Source organism: Eptatretus burgeri, unplaced genomic scaffold (assembly GCF_056783735.1).
Source record: "Eptatretus burgeri isolate ZD-2024b unplaced genomic scaffold, Ebu_testis_v1 Ebu_testis_scaffold_3192, whole genome shotgun sequence".
Lineage (NCBI taxonomy): Eukaryota > Metazoa > Chordata > Myxini > Myxiniformes > Myxinidae > Eptatretus > Eptatretus burgeri.
In genome coordinates this window covers 36,826-54,459 of record NW_028225142.1, presented here as the reverse complement: position 1 = coordinate 54,459, position 17,634 = coordinate 36,826, and the positions used below count along the sequence as shown (strand labels likewise).

The following is a 17,634-nucleotide window of genomic DNA, read 5'->3' as shown; positions in this document are numbered from 1 at the left end:
TATGCCCATTTTAGGTGCACCCAGATCTAACTTATGGCCTATCTATGCTGGGAGCCCATCTTGAAATTGAAGGCCCAATTGTCAAGACGTTCGCATATGTCCATCTACATGTGTATTCGGGCTGGCATGCAAAGTTTTAGCATCTGATATCATTCCTAACACATTTGGCGGCCTGTTGAAAGAGGCCAAAAACTTGCAAATGACAGGCTGACTGAAAATACTAACTTTTTCTCCTTATTTTTTTATCTATTTTGCGGCAGGCTCATAAAATTCTAACACATGACACAGCGCCCACTTATCAACTTGAAAAGTATTCACTCATCATTGCAGCATTTCCCTGTGTGCAGATATGAGTGAAAATATGCCCATTTTAGGTGCACCCAGATCTAACTTATGGCCTATCTATGCAAGGAGCCCATCTTGAAATTGAAGGCCCAATCGTCAAGACGTTCGCATATGTCCATCTACATGTGCATTCGGACTGGCATGCAAAGTTTTAGCATCTGATGTCATTCCTAACACATTTGGCGGCCTGTTGAAAGAGGCCAAAAACTTGCAAATGACAGGCTGACTGAAAATACTAACTTTTTATCCTTATTTTTTTTCTATTTTGCGGAAGGCTCATAAAATTCCAACACATGACACAGGGCCCACTTATCAACTTGAAAAGTATTCACTCATCATTGCAGCATTTCCCTGTGTGCAGATATGAGTGAAAATATGCCCATTTTAGGGGCATCCAGATCTAATTTATGGCCCATCTATGCAAGGAGCCTATCTTGAAATTGAAGGCCCAATCGTCAAGACGTTCGCATATGTCCATCTACATGTGTATTCGGGCTGGCATGCAAAGTTTTAGCATCTGATATCATTCATAACACATTTGGCGGCCTGTTGAAAGAGGCCAAAAACTTGCAAATGACAGGCTTACTGAAAATACTAACTTTTTCTCATTATTTTTTGGCCTTCGAAATCGGACTGAAGAATGGGACCTCACCCGAGAGAAGCCGATCACGCATGAATTGCACGACAGCATTCTCTCCCTTGACATACGCATTCATCAAGTCCGCGGAAGTGACTGACGGTGCGATGACACCTGAACTAATATTGACGAGTTCAAGGTGAGCGCCAGAGAAAGGGTAAATCATTTGAAGTACTGTGTCCATCACTTATTCCACCGCTGCTTCGTTCTTCTTCGAGCTCGACACATCCAAATCCTTTCTCGTTCGGGGCTCGTCGTGGATACCCGCCATGGACTCACATTTCCTTGCGATTTCCGCACGTGCTGGTTGGGACAGGATCCACTTCTTCACAGCTGTTCTTTTCTGAGTGTAACCAATGATGCCTCCACTGGTCTTGCTGTCCCTATTTAAAGTCTGCTCTATGATCTGATCACACGCAACACTACTAAATCCATAACGAGTATGCCGTTGGGCAGTCCCTTTGCCATCCATGCAGGCTTGATAGGTGTCTGGGTGGGAGTGTTCTCGCCATTAAACCAGCCAGTAAACGGGTTAGTACCTTACATAGTTTAGGTGATCGGACGCAAAGTACCAGGGCATTGACGCTCTCGTGATCGCAAGGTGTTTCAGCCAGTTCGAAGTACGAGTTGCCTGTATAAGCTCTAGTGCAAGCTCCACCATTTCCAAGTAGGGCCATGTAATGTCCACACTTTGCTGTTTGTTCAGGTCATCCCTCATCATGAGTGCTCCCGAGTATAGAACATGTAAATTGAGGCCTGAGTCACCCTGCTGTGGACCCTGGCTGGCTTCATCCTCTGTAGTTGACTCTGTTTCTGTTGTAGAGCAACTGTCTACAACAGCAGCCTGAGCAGTGGAACCAATATCAATGTCCTTCATGTACACTACTTCTCTCTCAGACATTTTTGGTGGACAATAGAAAATCACGTCTGGGTACTGTTCCTGCAGTCTTTTCTTCAGTCTTGTTGCCTGGTAGTTGGCCTTATCCTGACCTTCGCATACTCTGAGTCGGTCATTGAACATTTTACACAACTTCTTCATATGTATAGATTGCTTTCCATCAATGAGTCTTACCTGGATTACTTTATCACAGAAAATGTCAAATGTTGAGTCATAGTTCACTTTCTTAGTTTGGAGTTAACTTTCAACAGTCTGTGGTATGTGTCATTCACATACTCGTAATAACATTTTCGGTGATAACAAACTGCCAGCGTCACACAGTCTTTATCATTTATAGTTGTCATTATTCTCACATCACGTTCATCTCTCCTCTGCTCAGCAGTTTCCCTCAGCTTTCCTCCATCCTGTGTTTCTGACAGGGACAACTGATCACGTTGAGATTTTCCTTTGACACGGATGATTTTGTCTTTTTTCTGGCATATGACACAAATTCTTGGCAGTACACCAGCTGATTTGCCAGCCACCCTTTCTACAGAGGTTCTGAGGGATTTTCTACGTATTTTGTGGTATGATTGCCCCTCTTCTTCGAGTCTGCCCACCACCTCACTGGCTCCAGCAGAAACTGCAGTAGTGCTGGCTTCTGATTTCCTTTTCCTGGCTTTAGCTCGTTTTATATGATCCTTGTTACAAAACGACGCATAGCAGAACCGGTGACAGCCGGCATCCGCAGGAGGATCAGTCATTGGCAGCAGTTTCATTATTTGATCAGCAAATAGCATTTGTTGATAGTTTCACTATCTGCAGCGTCGCACCAAGCCTTCGCACACTCGCATACCTGATGTCAGCTCTTATCCGTGAATTGCGTCACTTTCTCATCATCCTCCGCGCCCAAGTGTATGAAACAACGCATATTTGGTTGTTGAAAGACCAAAAATCACTCAAAATCACACGACAACCATGGGCGCCGCCATCTTGATTTGTTGTTTCCTCGTCGTTTCCTCCGCGATTACAAGCACGCCACGCCCACTTCACGGCGGTAATTTCAAATGGTAATAACTGTCGGTGTATCAACTTGTGCATATGGAAACAAGTAGGAATTTCAATGGTGTGTTCTCATGAATGTACAGGGTGAATTCCGTTTAGATTGCTGGTGATCTGCACAACGAAACTGAACGAACCGACCCACCTCCACATGACCAACGAGGCACAGATGCAGGTTTCGTGTGACGTTGGTAAATGAAGTCCATTTTGAGGCACTGAGCGTGTTGTTAACGCCGGCTCTGCGTTCTCTTCACACCACGAGTACCATGCAGTGAAGAGGTTCGTTACCTCAGATTGTAACTTTTAGTCAATTGAAGCCGGTTTGTCGCGCAATTAAATAGAATTTGAAGAATTTCCTCTGCTCGGATTAATCCGTTCATCTCCTCATCCCACAGCCACCCCACCCCGCTTCTTCTTCTTCTTTCAGCTTTTCCAATTTCTTACTTCAGGTCGATACAAAACCGCTTGATCACCCTTCTCCATGTCCTCCTGTCAGTTGACCATTCTTCTTCAAATTCCATGACTCCTAAATCTCTCGCCACCACATCCTTCCATTCCTCTTCTTCTTCCTCCTGGCAGTTCCGTCTCCATGACTCGCCTCACCGCGTACTCACTCTCTCCTCAACCTGTCCATCACCATTGCAAACAGGAAAGGGCTCAGAGTCGATCCTTGGTGCAATCCCACTTTAACCTAAAACTGGTCCGTCATTCCTACCACACACCTCACCGCTGTCACACTGTCCTCATACATATCCTGCATGATCCTCACATACTTCTCCACCACTCCCGACTTCCTCATACAATGCCACAACTCCTCTCTTGGCACCCGATCAGAAGCTTTCTCTAAATCCACAAACACACAATGTAACTCCTGGCCTTCCCTATACTTCTCCATCAACATTCTCAAAGCAAACATCGCATCAGTGGTGCTCTTTCCTGGCATAAACCCATATTGCTGCCCATAGATCGACACCTCTCCTCTCAACCTAGCTTCCACTACTCTTTCCCACAACTTCATGGTGTGGCTGAACAACTTTATCCCTCTGTAATTTCCACAGCTCTGCACATCACCCTTATTCTTGAAAATCGGAACCAGTACACTTAATCTCCACTCCTCCGGCATCCTCTCACTTTCCAAGATTTTATTAAACAATCTGGTTGACAACCCCACTGCCATCTCTCCTAAGCACTTCCATGCCTCCACTGGTATGTCATCTGGGCCAACCGCCTTTCCACTCTTCATCCTCTTCATAACAGTCCTCACTTCATCCTTACTGATCCACCCCACTTCCTGGTTCACGATCTCCACCTCTTCCAACCTTCTCTCTCTCTCATTTTCTTCATTCATCAGCTCCTCAAAATACTCCATCCACTTTCTCAACACACTCTCCTCGCTCGTCAGCACATTCCCATTTGCGTCCATTATCACCCTAACCTGCAGCACATCCTTCCCAGCTCAGTCCCTCTGTCTTGCCAATCGGTATAAATCCTTTTCCCTTCCTTTGTATCCAACTTCTCATACAGCTCGTCATATGCCTTTTTCTTAGTCTTTGCCACCTCTCTCTTTGCCTTTCGCCGCAACTCCTTGTACTCCTGCCTACTTTCTTCATCTCTCTGACTGTCCCACTTCTTTTTCGCCAACCCCTTCTTCCTTATACTTTCCTGTACTTCCTCGTTCCACCACCAAGTCTGCTTATCTTCCTTCCTCTGTCCAGATGTCACACCAAGTACCTTCCAAGCTATCTCCCTCACCACTTCTGCTGTAGTTACCCAACCATCCCACCCATCTTTACCACCATCCAACACCTGTCTCGTCTCCTCCCTAAATTCCACGCAACAGTCTTCCTCCTTCAGCTTCCACCATCTGGTCCTTGGCTCAGACCTCACTCTCTTCCTCAACCTCACCTCTAAAGTCATCCTACAGACTACCAATCGATGCTGTTGAGCTACACTCTCCCCTGCCACCACCTTACAGTCTCTAATCTCTTTCAGGTTAATATATATATTTATATATAGTGTTAAATAATAGAGGTATTTAGATTTTAAAAAATACAACAAATAAATATTATTTATAAACTACATTATAAATACTAGTACGGGCCCGTAGGTGCGTAAACGATGACTGGATTGGGGCATTATTTCAATTAGATCGGACCAACCGCATCATAAATGGCCATAACTTGGGAAACATATTCAGGTCCCCAGCATCAATTGTGACGTCATATCAAATGAAGAAGAATTGTGACGCCCCTCTCTCGCCCCCCTCCTCTCTCGCCCCTCTCTCACCCCCTCCTCTCTTGAATTGCGACACCCCCTCTCTCTCACCCCCTCTTTCCCCGCTCTCTCGCCCCTCTCTCACCCCTAGTCTCACCCCTCCTCTATTCCCCCTAGTCTCACCCCTCCTCTCTCCCACCTCCTCTATCCCCCTCCTCTCTCTCCCCCTCTATCCCCCCTCGTTTCGCCCTTCCTCTCTCCCCCCGACTCTCATCCCCCCTCTCCCGTCCCCTCTCTCGCAGATATTGGTCGACAGATAAATGGCCGTAACTTGGGAACTGCTCGTCTGATTAATATCAAACCTCGAAAAGGCACATCCGCGGGTCCCCAGCAATATTCCTGACAAGTTTCAATCAGATCGGACCATCAATCGTGCAAATAAAATAAAAAATAAACATTAATTGTGACGTCATTCGTGATGTCATGGCACCGTGTCTTGTCATTGGTCGACAGATAAATGGCCGTAACTTGGGAACCGCTCGTCCTTTCGATATCAAACCTCGAAAAGGCACATTTGCGGGGCCCCGGCAATATTCCTGGCAAGTTTCAATCAGATCGGACCGGCGGTTGTCGAGAAACGGCGGTCGCAGACAGACAGACACACACACACACACACAGATTGCTGGAATTATAGATAGATGCATTAAAATCATATTAATGATAGTTTGAATACTTGGAAGACAGTGTGTGTTAATTGTTCGATGGAGGTGCTGTGTAATGGATATGTCCACAAGGTAAAGTGTTTATCGCTTAATCTTATCATATAAAGTGATGTGTGATTGAAATTATTCATTCGGAGTAACACTTTAAATAAAACTAATAACGAAACAAGAAGAGGACGTTGTGCAGAGCACGATACTTGCAAAATCCATAAAACAAGTTTGACCGAAAAAAAAGTCATTGATGGTTGAATTCAATGACCAAATATAGAACTCCTCTTCAAATTTCAAGTCAATCGGATGAAAATTGACAATTTTAGAAATCCGGCCTATGTTGACCTTTTCATCTTTGTTGACCTCAAAAATAATTGGCTTGTTGAATTGCGTGACCTGAAATATAAATCTTCTTCAAATTTCAAGTCAATCTGATGAAAATTGAGGATATTAGAAATCTCACCGAAGTTGTTGACCTTTGGCCTCCGTTGACCTTTTGACCTTAAAACAATCGGGTTCTTGTTTATGACAAACTCTACCATGTGGTGATGTTTTGTTAAGATCGGTTTGAAATTGTGACCTGTCACACACACACACACACACACACATATATAAACACACACACACACACACAAACACACATAAACACACACACACAGCTTTGTACAGTAATTAAATGGCATGAAAAATTTCACATGTTAAATAAAATTTTGAATTATAAAATTGTATTTCTAATCGAATGTGAATTTTAATCTGTAAATACCTGATGTCATCACCTGGACTAAATTATTTCAGAACCACCGTCCTCAGGGATTGGTCATTCATTGACTTCTTGCCACACCTTTCGTGACTTGCCTCAGCTGACACAAAGTTAACAATTGTGTTGATTTTTAAGGAGCTGGTATGTCAATAAAGAGGGCACATATCTAAAAGGTATCCACATCTCTGTGTATAGATTTCATGACCATCATGATACTCTCAAACCATACTTACAATTTCACCTCTCTGCCCGGGGTGACCTGGCATGCCCTCTTTTCCAGGCAGTCCCTGCATAGAAACATTAATAAAAATAAAACCAATGTCACCTGCAGGGTGACCCGTATCTTGCCAAAAGGTGACCACGTGTGACTTCTTTAAGAACAGAGCTGCTATCCACCAGGAGCGACTCCTTGAGGAATATCTGCCTACGAGAGATTCCGATGAGAATCGATCTACAGAGTAACCATGAAAAATGTGTTTGCCTCATAACGTCACCAAATGACGTCAGTAGGGTGAATATACTGGTTCTAGCTCACTTTTCCCCATGTAAATGAATGGGGATTTTCAGCGATTCCCTTTCTTTTCCCTAAAAATAAACCCCCTTTTTATCCGTCTTTCCCTGCTGTGCAGGGGTTTGGCTTTTTGTGAGGCAATGTTTTATGGCCGGATGCCCTTCCTGGACGCCTCTTACAACACAGGGATATGGTACACCTATTCTAACCGGGGTATACACTGGCCCAGTACACTGGTACTCATTTCGCCGACCTCGGATGGATGACAGGCTGAGTCAACCCCCTGGTGTTAATTCAGCAGCTGAGCGGGATTCGAACTCGGGACACTGGGATCCCAAGCCGCCACCCTAACCGCTAAGCCAACACCAGGCTTTGTATATATATAACCAGGCTATCCCAAGGTATATTTATTTGTCTCCCCTTTTAACCTGGAGGTTGATCAGCTCACTCATTGAACCTATAAAGATTTGTTCATTCTCAAATTCCTTCAACAGTTTAATTTTCTTTGCACAATAATCCCCATCTAAAATATTGACAAACAAAACATTTGAATCTTTATATTTTTTAAGATACCCCTTTTGTGCCATTACGAAATGATAAACTTCTCTTAATGCTCTTGTTTGGCCACCTCCTGAGCCACATATCATTTTGAGATTATAGTAAATTGTTTTTTCATTGTTCAATTGATAACCATCAAAGTTTTCAGTCCATTCAAGGATATTCATTTTTTCTTTACATCCTCTAACTTACTAGTTTTTAAATTGATTCGCTTATTTGTTTTATTTACCTTTGTTTTAGTTATTTTTTCAATAAGACTTATTTGATATTTTTCACATTCATTATGTTTTCCATTTATATACCAAGACTGAGATTTTCTCCACTCTTTAGTTTGATTAATACTTGGTTTAACCATTTATATATTGCGAAAAAACGGGGCGGTAGCCCTTAAAAAACCCTAACCCATCTTCCCATCGTTAAAACACAATCTATTCTGTTCACTCTATCATACAATATCCATATGGAACACAATCTATTCCATTATCTAAAATAAATCTCTTATCATCAAAGGCTGCTAATGTCTTTTTATTTACTTCTTCACTATATATGTTATGATTATAACTTCTTATTGTATTCATTTTCCTATATTCTTCTTTCTTATTCATCAAACAATTATGATAATTTCTAAAAGTTATTGATTTCTTTATTACATATTTCTTTATTCCCTTTAACCTCTTATCAATCTGATCACCATACTTATAAGCATATGCCTTTGCTCTCAATCCAATAAACTCACTCATTACTTTTCCACCCAACTCATCCTTAAACTTACCAATAACCTTTTCATTCTTTTTGGAAAATAACTCACTCTTCTTGCTGAAATTACTTGTATCATATACTCCAATATTTTTCTTCATATCTTCATAAACATCATCAGTTTTTATATCTAGTATAAAACTATCAGTGTCCATATACAACAATGAAACATTTTCACCATACTCTTTCTTTAAGTCATTATACAAATAATCATACATCAATATCTTTGATAAATCAAGAACTGCTGTTCCAATATAAATTGGTTTATCCATTACAATACTTTCCTTTTTCATATGAATTGCAGAAAAGTTCTCTGAAAAAACCTCTTCTCTCTCAAAACTTGGTTTATTTATCAATCTCGAAGCTTCTTTCCAAGATGTTGCGAATCTAATGTTTTGCCTGTTTCTAACATTTTCCATAGTCTTTCCAAATACAGCATTATTCATTAATTTATAAAAGTCCCCTTCAAATTTTACTTTTGTATTTGCTCTCATATCTGTATTGAATTGAATATACTTTTTCACCCAAGGACTTTGTTTAAATTTTAAAACTCTATGAATTTTAGCTACTCTCAATCCTTCTCTCAAAAACTGTTTTAAGCTTCTCTGATGCAAAACATATCCCTCTTTATCATAGAATGTTGTTAATAACTTTTCTGTTGATTTACCTTTAATATTAAAACTTTTATGATAATCACTTAACCATTCTTTCTTTGGGGTTTCTTTCTCACATGCAAAAGGAAGATCTTTATGCATATTATGAAGATCACTCGGGTACCTCAAATCAACTTCAAAATAATAACCTTCTTCTTCGTCATTCAATTCCTCTTGAGAAGAAATAACAATATTCATCAAAGCCTTTTCATAATCCTTTTCTTCCACCCACTCTAATTTACCATAAGGCAGAGATTGAGACATTGCCCATCCATACAAATTATTAGCATCAAAATACATCAAATAATTACTATCTTTTTCACTATCATAATTTGGAAGATATGTATTATTTGCTTTAGCATATCTTTTTGAACATACTTGTGATATTTCACCTCTCTTGGACTTCTCAATCATCAAAAGCATATCAACATCACTGATTAAATCTATATCTTGTTTTGTCATTTTCAACATTGCACTCCAAGCTGAACCAGGAGCTGTGAAATAGTGGGCAGGATCTAATCCATAACAATTTTTATTATGACAGAGTGATCTAAAAGCTTCAAACACATCAGCTAACAATAAAACATCTGTTTTTAGATATTAATCGTGATATTCTCCAAGGTTCTTTATCTTAAATATTTTCCATATTTCTTGTGCGTGTTTATATTCCTTATCACTTATCTCTTCTTCATAAAGGTTATTATAGAAACTTTCTTTTGATGGAAGTTGTGTTTCTTTAAATCTCATAAATGAATCCATATAATCATAAGGATAAATTCCCTTACTTGTAAGAATTTTCTCTTTACTTTGAATTTCATTCCTTGTTTGAATTTCCTCTCTCGTAAGAATTCCTTCTTGAATCAGAATTTCATCTTTAATCAGAATTTCCTCTTTAGTTAGAATTTCATTCATTGTTCGAATTTTCTTTATAATTAGAATTTCATCTTCAGTTAGAATTTCCTCATTAATTAGAATTTCCTCTTTACTTTGAATTCTCTCTTTAATCTGAATTTCCTCTTTAGTGAGAATTTCCTCTTTTGGAAAGAATGAATTAAGATTTGGGAAAGAGTCCGTGGAGCTTAGATTTGATGCGAGGTAGGCCAGTGGTGTTCCCATAAACTTGTAAGAATCTAGAAACCTAATACGAGTTATAGGTTTTGTGAATATCATTTTTGTTAATGAAATATACTTTTGACTTGTGTTTGTTATGGCAGAAATATTCCCTGGTGTTTTTGAAAGTTCATTTATAAATAGATGTGTATCATAGTTGGCGCTGTTGTGAAGAAAGACTGGAATAAAAGAAGGTAATTGATAATTAAGATTACAACAGGAATGAGCGGGACCTCCATATTTACCAGTAAGATGACAATGATCCCTAACTTTAGACTCCTTAATTTCCCCCTCACAAATATGACAGATATTGTTCTTTCTAAATTCTAATTTTTCTTCTTTGGTTAATTTCATCGGTTCATTTGCTTCTTTCATTAATTTAGTGAGTCTTATACAATCCTTTTCTAATCGTTTTACAAACTCTTGTGAAGCTTTTTTCCACGATAATGTTCAAGTTTGTTATACTTTTCTCCAACAGATGATTTGATATAATAACAGAAACCACAAGGAATATGTTTTTGATATTTATTTGTATATGATTCTTTTGGATTAGGAGAAGCAGTATTTATCTTTTTAAGGATACACTCAAAATCAGCGTATATCACAAATGGGTGCATGATAGATTTATTATAATCTTCAAAAGAAATCTTTTCACCAGGTTTAGGCATTGTAATTACAGCTGATTTATGATTACTACAATATTTTGAATGTTGTTCTAATCGTTCTTTTGTATGAAATGAATTAAGACATCGCTTACAAGGATATATTTTGTTTGCTGTTCTGAATACCTGAGAAGAGATTAATCTTGATAAATTATTGATGTATGTGTAATGTGAATTCTTTCCAACACTAAAATATAAAAGATTGTGTGTTTCTTCATTTTTATAGTTGTTTGAAATTTTTAATATTTGAACTTTGTTTGTATTCGTTAATCCATATACATTAATAGAAAGATTATTCTTTTTCTCAAATTTAGGAATATCTGTTAGTGGCATTGGGAATTTAAAATCTTTAATGTCCAAGGTATTCTCATATTTCATATATTGTTTTACTCTTTCTGAATTACATTTTGGTGGATGTAAGTGAGCAAGAACAGACCAGAGAAAACATTTATTATCATTGTTCTTAATATTAACAACTGCCTTCTTTAGTTTTATTTCTTTTGGTAATTCAATATAAGAAGAAGCTTTAAGAGGGTTTGATTTTAGAATGTGTATATCTAAAAAGATGATTTTTTAAATATTGAATCCACTTCCTACCACTGTATTATCAACATCCTCCTCTTGTCTTGATAGTTCTTCATAAACCCCACTATTCAAAAAATCTTGAAATGATGTTATAAAATGAAGATCTGTTCTCATATAAGGAGTTTGTTCTTCATCTTGTCTTTTCATATTCATTTTCACTCCCATATAAAACTTTAAAGTTTTCATTTCTTTTAATGTCTTTTTAATAAATTTTTCAACATCGGGTTTCACTATTTCAATTGATTCAGCTATTGATGATGGACCGGGTTCTCCAAATTGAAAAATCCTTATTTTTATATGCCCTTTAAATGCCCCATCAGTGTTTTCAATATAATAGTCTCCCTTTACTTTAAACTCATTTTTCTTGTGTTTTTGTGATTGAAGATGTTTATTATAACTACTCTTCAAAACATCCTTTGAACAGATATCACAATGTTTTCTTTCCAACTCAAGAGGAGATATTTTATGAAACAGATTAAATGTGTGTTTGTTGGTTCGGAGGTGTTTTCTATAATGTTTATATTCGTGATTACAAACATCGCAGTATGTTGTATTCACCATATTTATATAATAAATCTTTGCTTAAACTAAAATTTTCTTGATGAAAATGTCGTTTATTTTACAGGTGAATCTGTGCTTAAAACCATTTTATCCTCCAACTTTTTCACTTAATAAATACAATGTTTCAAGACACAAAAGACAAGTTTCAATCAATCTCTTCATTTGTTAAAGATACTGAGAAATATGTCAAGGATGTAAAATTGAACAAAGATAAATATTACAACTATTGGATAAAAACTATTATGGTAAATAATATGAGTTCTTCAATTTCCTTCAGTGGAAGGGCTTTTAGTCTACCTGGTAGAACATCAATTAAAGTATCTCTAACAAAAGTTTCTCCTCTCCTTCTAGTAATATATTCAAAACTAGAAAAAGCAATGAAACAAGAAAAAGTATCAAAAAACAAAAACCTTATGGATGAAGCTTTAGAAAGAAAAGATAAGACCATCTGTAATATGCAAGGAGAAATTTGTATTTTTTCAACAACCCTAAAGATGTAAATCCTGATGAAATAAAGGATGTTAATATATCAGGTGAAATGACATTTCGTTCAATAGTAATTAACGATCATTTTAAAATTACCTTTAATATAAAAAATGTTGTCATTGAATCTGATAATGAAAAAGTATATCGATATCGATGGTAATATACAACTGAAAGTATAGATGAATTTCAGTTTAAGTAAAGTTTTACTTTATAAATATGCTAGACTTTCCTGATTCTCCATATGACAAATTTGAGAATTGTCCTGCGTGTGAAAGACGGGGATTAAACAGAGTCAAAAGCCTATAAACAATGTATATTCTGTGATTATCTTCTAATTAATGATAATAAAAAATATAAAAAGGAAAATAATTCTTTTAGATTTACACCAAAAATGAATTACTTTACAAGATTGATTAGAGAAATGAATGTAAAGTATGAGGGTGATAACACACCTTTCCTTACAAGGGAAGAAACTGAACGTATAAGAGAAATGTTCAAAGGATTGTTGTTGTATATTATTCATGGATGTAATTTTCAGGGAAATATCAACACAAGATATTGTATAAATAAAATAATGGATTATCTTGAAATTAAACCTGAACTTAGGATAAAATATAGAGTTTCTAAAAAAGCCAATAATAAATTAAATAACCTGTTTTTCAAATATATAAATGAATGATTTTTTACCTATTTGGGAAAATAAGATAAAATTTAACAACCATAAAAATCTCCCAAATTCATTAAGATGTCTCATAGTTGGTTCAAGTGGATGTGGAAAAACCTGCTTACTTTTAAAAATGCTCCTCACTCCCAACTTTTTAGATTATGATAATTTAATAATTTTCACAAAGTCGAGTTTTCAACCAGAGTATCAACTACTCTCACAAGGTTTTAATGCTGGTCTTCAAAAGAAGATATAATCGGTTTATTTAAACGCCAAAAAAACCTAAATGATTCCAACATTGAAGATATAATTCAACTATTTTGTGATACACAGAGATGTAAAAAGAAATCAAATCCTATAACTTGTATTCTTAGTGATAATACGGATGATATACCGTCTCCCCAAGATTTGGATAAATCAAAAAGAACCTCGTTATCTTTAATGATTGTGTTAATGAGAGAAACCAAACGGTAATGGACAGCTACTACACAAGAGGGAGACATTCTTCTTGTAATTGTATTTATCTTAGTCAATCGTACTTTCAACTTCCTCGTCGTTCCATCAGAAACAATGCTAATACTTTTATTTTATTCAAGTTAAATTCAATAGATATCAATAATTTTTGGAGAGATAATTGTTCTACATTATGTAGTAAAAAGAAATTTGAGGATTACATGAAGCACACGACTGAAAAATATAAATATATTGTTGTGAAACAAGATGAGATATTAAGGGATATATTTTTTGTTTTATAAACAATTACATATATAAATGACAACTATTATTATAAATCTTGTGGGTAAATCTGCTTCTGGAAAAAAACTTTCATAAATCAAGGTTCTTGTGTAGTACAAATGAGAATATTGTAAATTTACTTAAAAAACACCCCGTGATACGCATTGTATCAACAACAACTAGAGCAATAAGACCTGGAGAAGTAAAAGGTGAAGATTATCACTATATTTCAGTGGAGGAACATATGCGATTGAGGAATGAAGGCCAAATGTTTGAGGAGGTTTCTCTTGGTACAACAAAATATTCACATTGTAAGAGTGAGTTAAGGAAACTAAAATCTGGTGGTGTTGGGATATTAGAAACTAATCCAGAAGGAACGAGACAAATTATTAAACATCTGAGTGGAGTGAAGATTTTATCATTCGGTTTTGATGTTGATGAAGAAACTCAACGCAAACGTATGAAAAGCAGAGATGCAAGTATTAGTGAAGAAGAAATTACAACTCGCATTAATGTTAATAAAGAATTTGATGAAATATTTAAAGAAAAGGATTTATTTGAACACATCTACTTGAATGATGAAGAAAAGGAAAATTTCCCTGTTGATCTTTACAATACATTAAATTATATTTTACAATAAATAAATGGATGCAAAAGAAAGAGCAAGAAGATTTAAGGAACATCAAGAGTTGGTTTCAAAAGTTGTAAAACAACAGGAAGACATAAAGAAGAAACGCAGACAGAAACTAACGGGCGAAGAAGCATTTGAAAGAAAACAAGAGAAATTTTTTGAACCACTTTTAAAAACTTCCCAAGAAGAAATGAAAGATGTTTCCACAGTTCCCACAGTAGAATATACTCCCAGAAAGCTTCAAATGTTAAAAGATTTCAGTCAAATGACGGAGGAAGAATTAGAGCATATTGGAGAATTAGAATATCATGATGAAGAATTATTTCAACAACTGGAAGAGATTAATCAACGCCCTGATTATATTGTGAATGCTGTTCAAAACAATGAATATTCAGCGGATTCAAAAACCAAAGCAGGACTCATTTCAACAGAACAACCAGCAATATTTCATCTTGTTCAAGAAAAGGTATTGATATTTAATGATGAATTAAGGTTCTTGGGTTCTGCTCATACCCCTGTTAAACTAACTCCGAGATTAATGTTTCTTCTCACAAAAGATGGAAGACAAGGTTCAACTGTGAGGGATGAATCAAAGTATATTGATAAACCATTGGATATGGAAAATAATGATGATAGAGTATATATTGATCTGCTGAACACTCTAAATTATAAGGTTATTCTTTCTGGTAAAAGTAGGAAGAATGAGAAGGAGAAACACATTATTCAGGCTTTAAGTATCCTTGGTTCAGGTGTTAGTTTTCTTCCAAATGACCCATCGCAATTAGTTAATAGACTGTTGTTGTTGTTAGGCAGTAAGAAGGCTGGAAATAACAATTGTTTTAATGAAGCATCAGCCATTTTAGACCAGTTGATGAACATGAAAATAATTAATAAATCTCAATATAAAGACATTTTATCTCATATTAAATAAGATGAGAAGCACAATCCTTAGTTTCAATTTCACAACAAGCGACCACACATCTTCATTCCCATACCCACTACAACTTGACACAACAAAAGAATATGAGGCATCTTTATTGTCCATGGAAACTTATAATACCTTATTTAATATAACTGATAAAAATGACAAGTTTAGTTATAATCCCGGAAGTGGATACAAAACGATAACAGTCTCACCCGGAGCATATGAGATTTCTCAAATATCTTCCGAAATTGCTCGTCTTATGAAAGAACAGGGTGATGAACCAAAAAATATTGTTATAAACATTCAAAAACATACTTCAAAATCAACGATTAAAGTTAAAAATAACTACAAGGTTGATTTCACAATTGATAATTCATTTAGAGAGTTATTGGGTTTCTCCTCAAAAAGATTGAAACTAATGGGACGTTTTACAGTGATAATGTGATTCAAATATCCTCAGGAATAAATTCGGTGTTAATTCACTGTGATTTGATTGATGGTGCTTATAATGATGGAAAAAAACAAATACAATATTTTCATTCAGCGCATACTCAACCCCAATTGGTTATAAATTCAATATGGAACCCAAAAATTTGGTTTATCTCCCTGTGTCAGGAAAAACCATACACAGAGTAAATTTTAGGATACCGACCAAGATAATCGTGTGATTTCTTTTAATGGAGAAGTTATATCCATCAGAATTCACCTACGTGAAGTTTTCCAATAAATAAATACGATGGTTATTGTGAGGAAACACGAGTTGGGAAAATATAAAATAATTACAGGGGATGGGATGTTCCTTTCCCCATACTACAAGGGTGAAGGTATGTATCTTGGTAGAGGATACTATAAACCTAAGAGACAAAGGGGTGTTGGACATCAATTTAGAGGAGATGGGATAATTGATACTCTCATGGGTATTGGTTCAACTATTCTTAAACATAAAGATCTAATTGGTTCAACTGCTTCTGCTGTGGGAAATGTAGCAGGTGCTGTAAAGAGTATAAAAGATGCTCAGAAGGAATCTCATAAATTACAAGCAATAAAAGAAATTAAGAAAGGCAAAACTCAGTTGTCCCCCAAGAACGACAGAAAATAATTCAAATACTTGGATCAGGGTTTCAAAAGTTTTAACATCTTTTTCCTAAATAAATACAAGTATGGAAGCAATTGATAGTATCTATGATTTGGATGATACTATTATTATCTCAAACTCCACTAAAAAGAAGATTACTTCAAGGTAAATGCAATAACTGGAACAGACTGGAATACGAATGGTACAAAAAGTTTTGAAATAAATAATCAACAAACCTATTTGAATCTCTCCGAAAGTTTCTTGTTGTGTAAATTTAAATTCACTAAAGCTGGGAATAACACAAACGCTACACTTGTAAATGATTTCTTCTGGAAAATGTTTGATAGTGTGCGTTTGTATATTGGAACACAAGAAGTTGAAGCGGTTGATTATGTCTCTGCTGTATCTGAAATGATAAAATTTACACTCTATACATTCAGTGATAGAATGGGAAAGGGGTCTGTCGAAGGTTTTATTCCTGATATGTCAACGGGAACAAACACAGACCCTGGATATATTCAAAGGAAAGGAGCGTATAATGATGATACAAAAGCAGAAAATAGTTTTACTGTGGCGGTTCCTCTTAAAGGTATATTTGGATTTTGTGATCATGATAAAGTTCTGTATGGTCTTAAAATTAGATTTCAACTACAAAGGAATGATAATGAAAATCGATTGCTTTTTGGTGTTGCTAGTGCTTTTGGTGAACAGAATAAATTTGTAATTGAGGAGATGAGTTGGTATATCAGTGAATATACTCCTAATCTTAAAACAGAAGAGATGTTGAATCGAAGACTTAACTCAAAGAAACCACTCAGTGTATCATACCTCAAAAGAAGATGTCAACACGTTTAACTCAATCAAACTACTTACACATGGAATTTGGGTGTTCTGGAAGGAAAGCCACGATATCTGTGGATCATTTTTAAAAAGCCAGATGGTGATACTGCGACTGATAAGAATAATGCATTGAGTGATAATGCTAAGGTGAAACAACTTCGCGTTTCTCTAGATGGAACATTTTATCCACGAGATAGATTGGAAATTAATTGGGAAAAAATGATTTTGCTGAAGCATACAAGTCTTACCAAAAGGTGTGTGAAAGTAATGGAAA

General features: G+C 36.4%; 1 protein-coding gene across 1 annotated transcript in view; it reads right to left on the bottom strand.

Annotated features, from left to right (window-relative positions):
• LOC147006309 (uncharacterized) overlaps positions 1–17,634 on the bottom strand; it is an 85,261-nt gene that overhangs the window by 35,334 nt on the left and 32,293 nt on the right. Inside the window, 2 exon segments of the mRNA XM_085869104.1 lie at positions 6,312–6,428; positions 6,842–6,895. The gene's annotated coding sequence lies outside the window, so the exon portion shown is untranslated.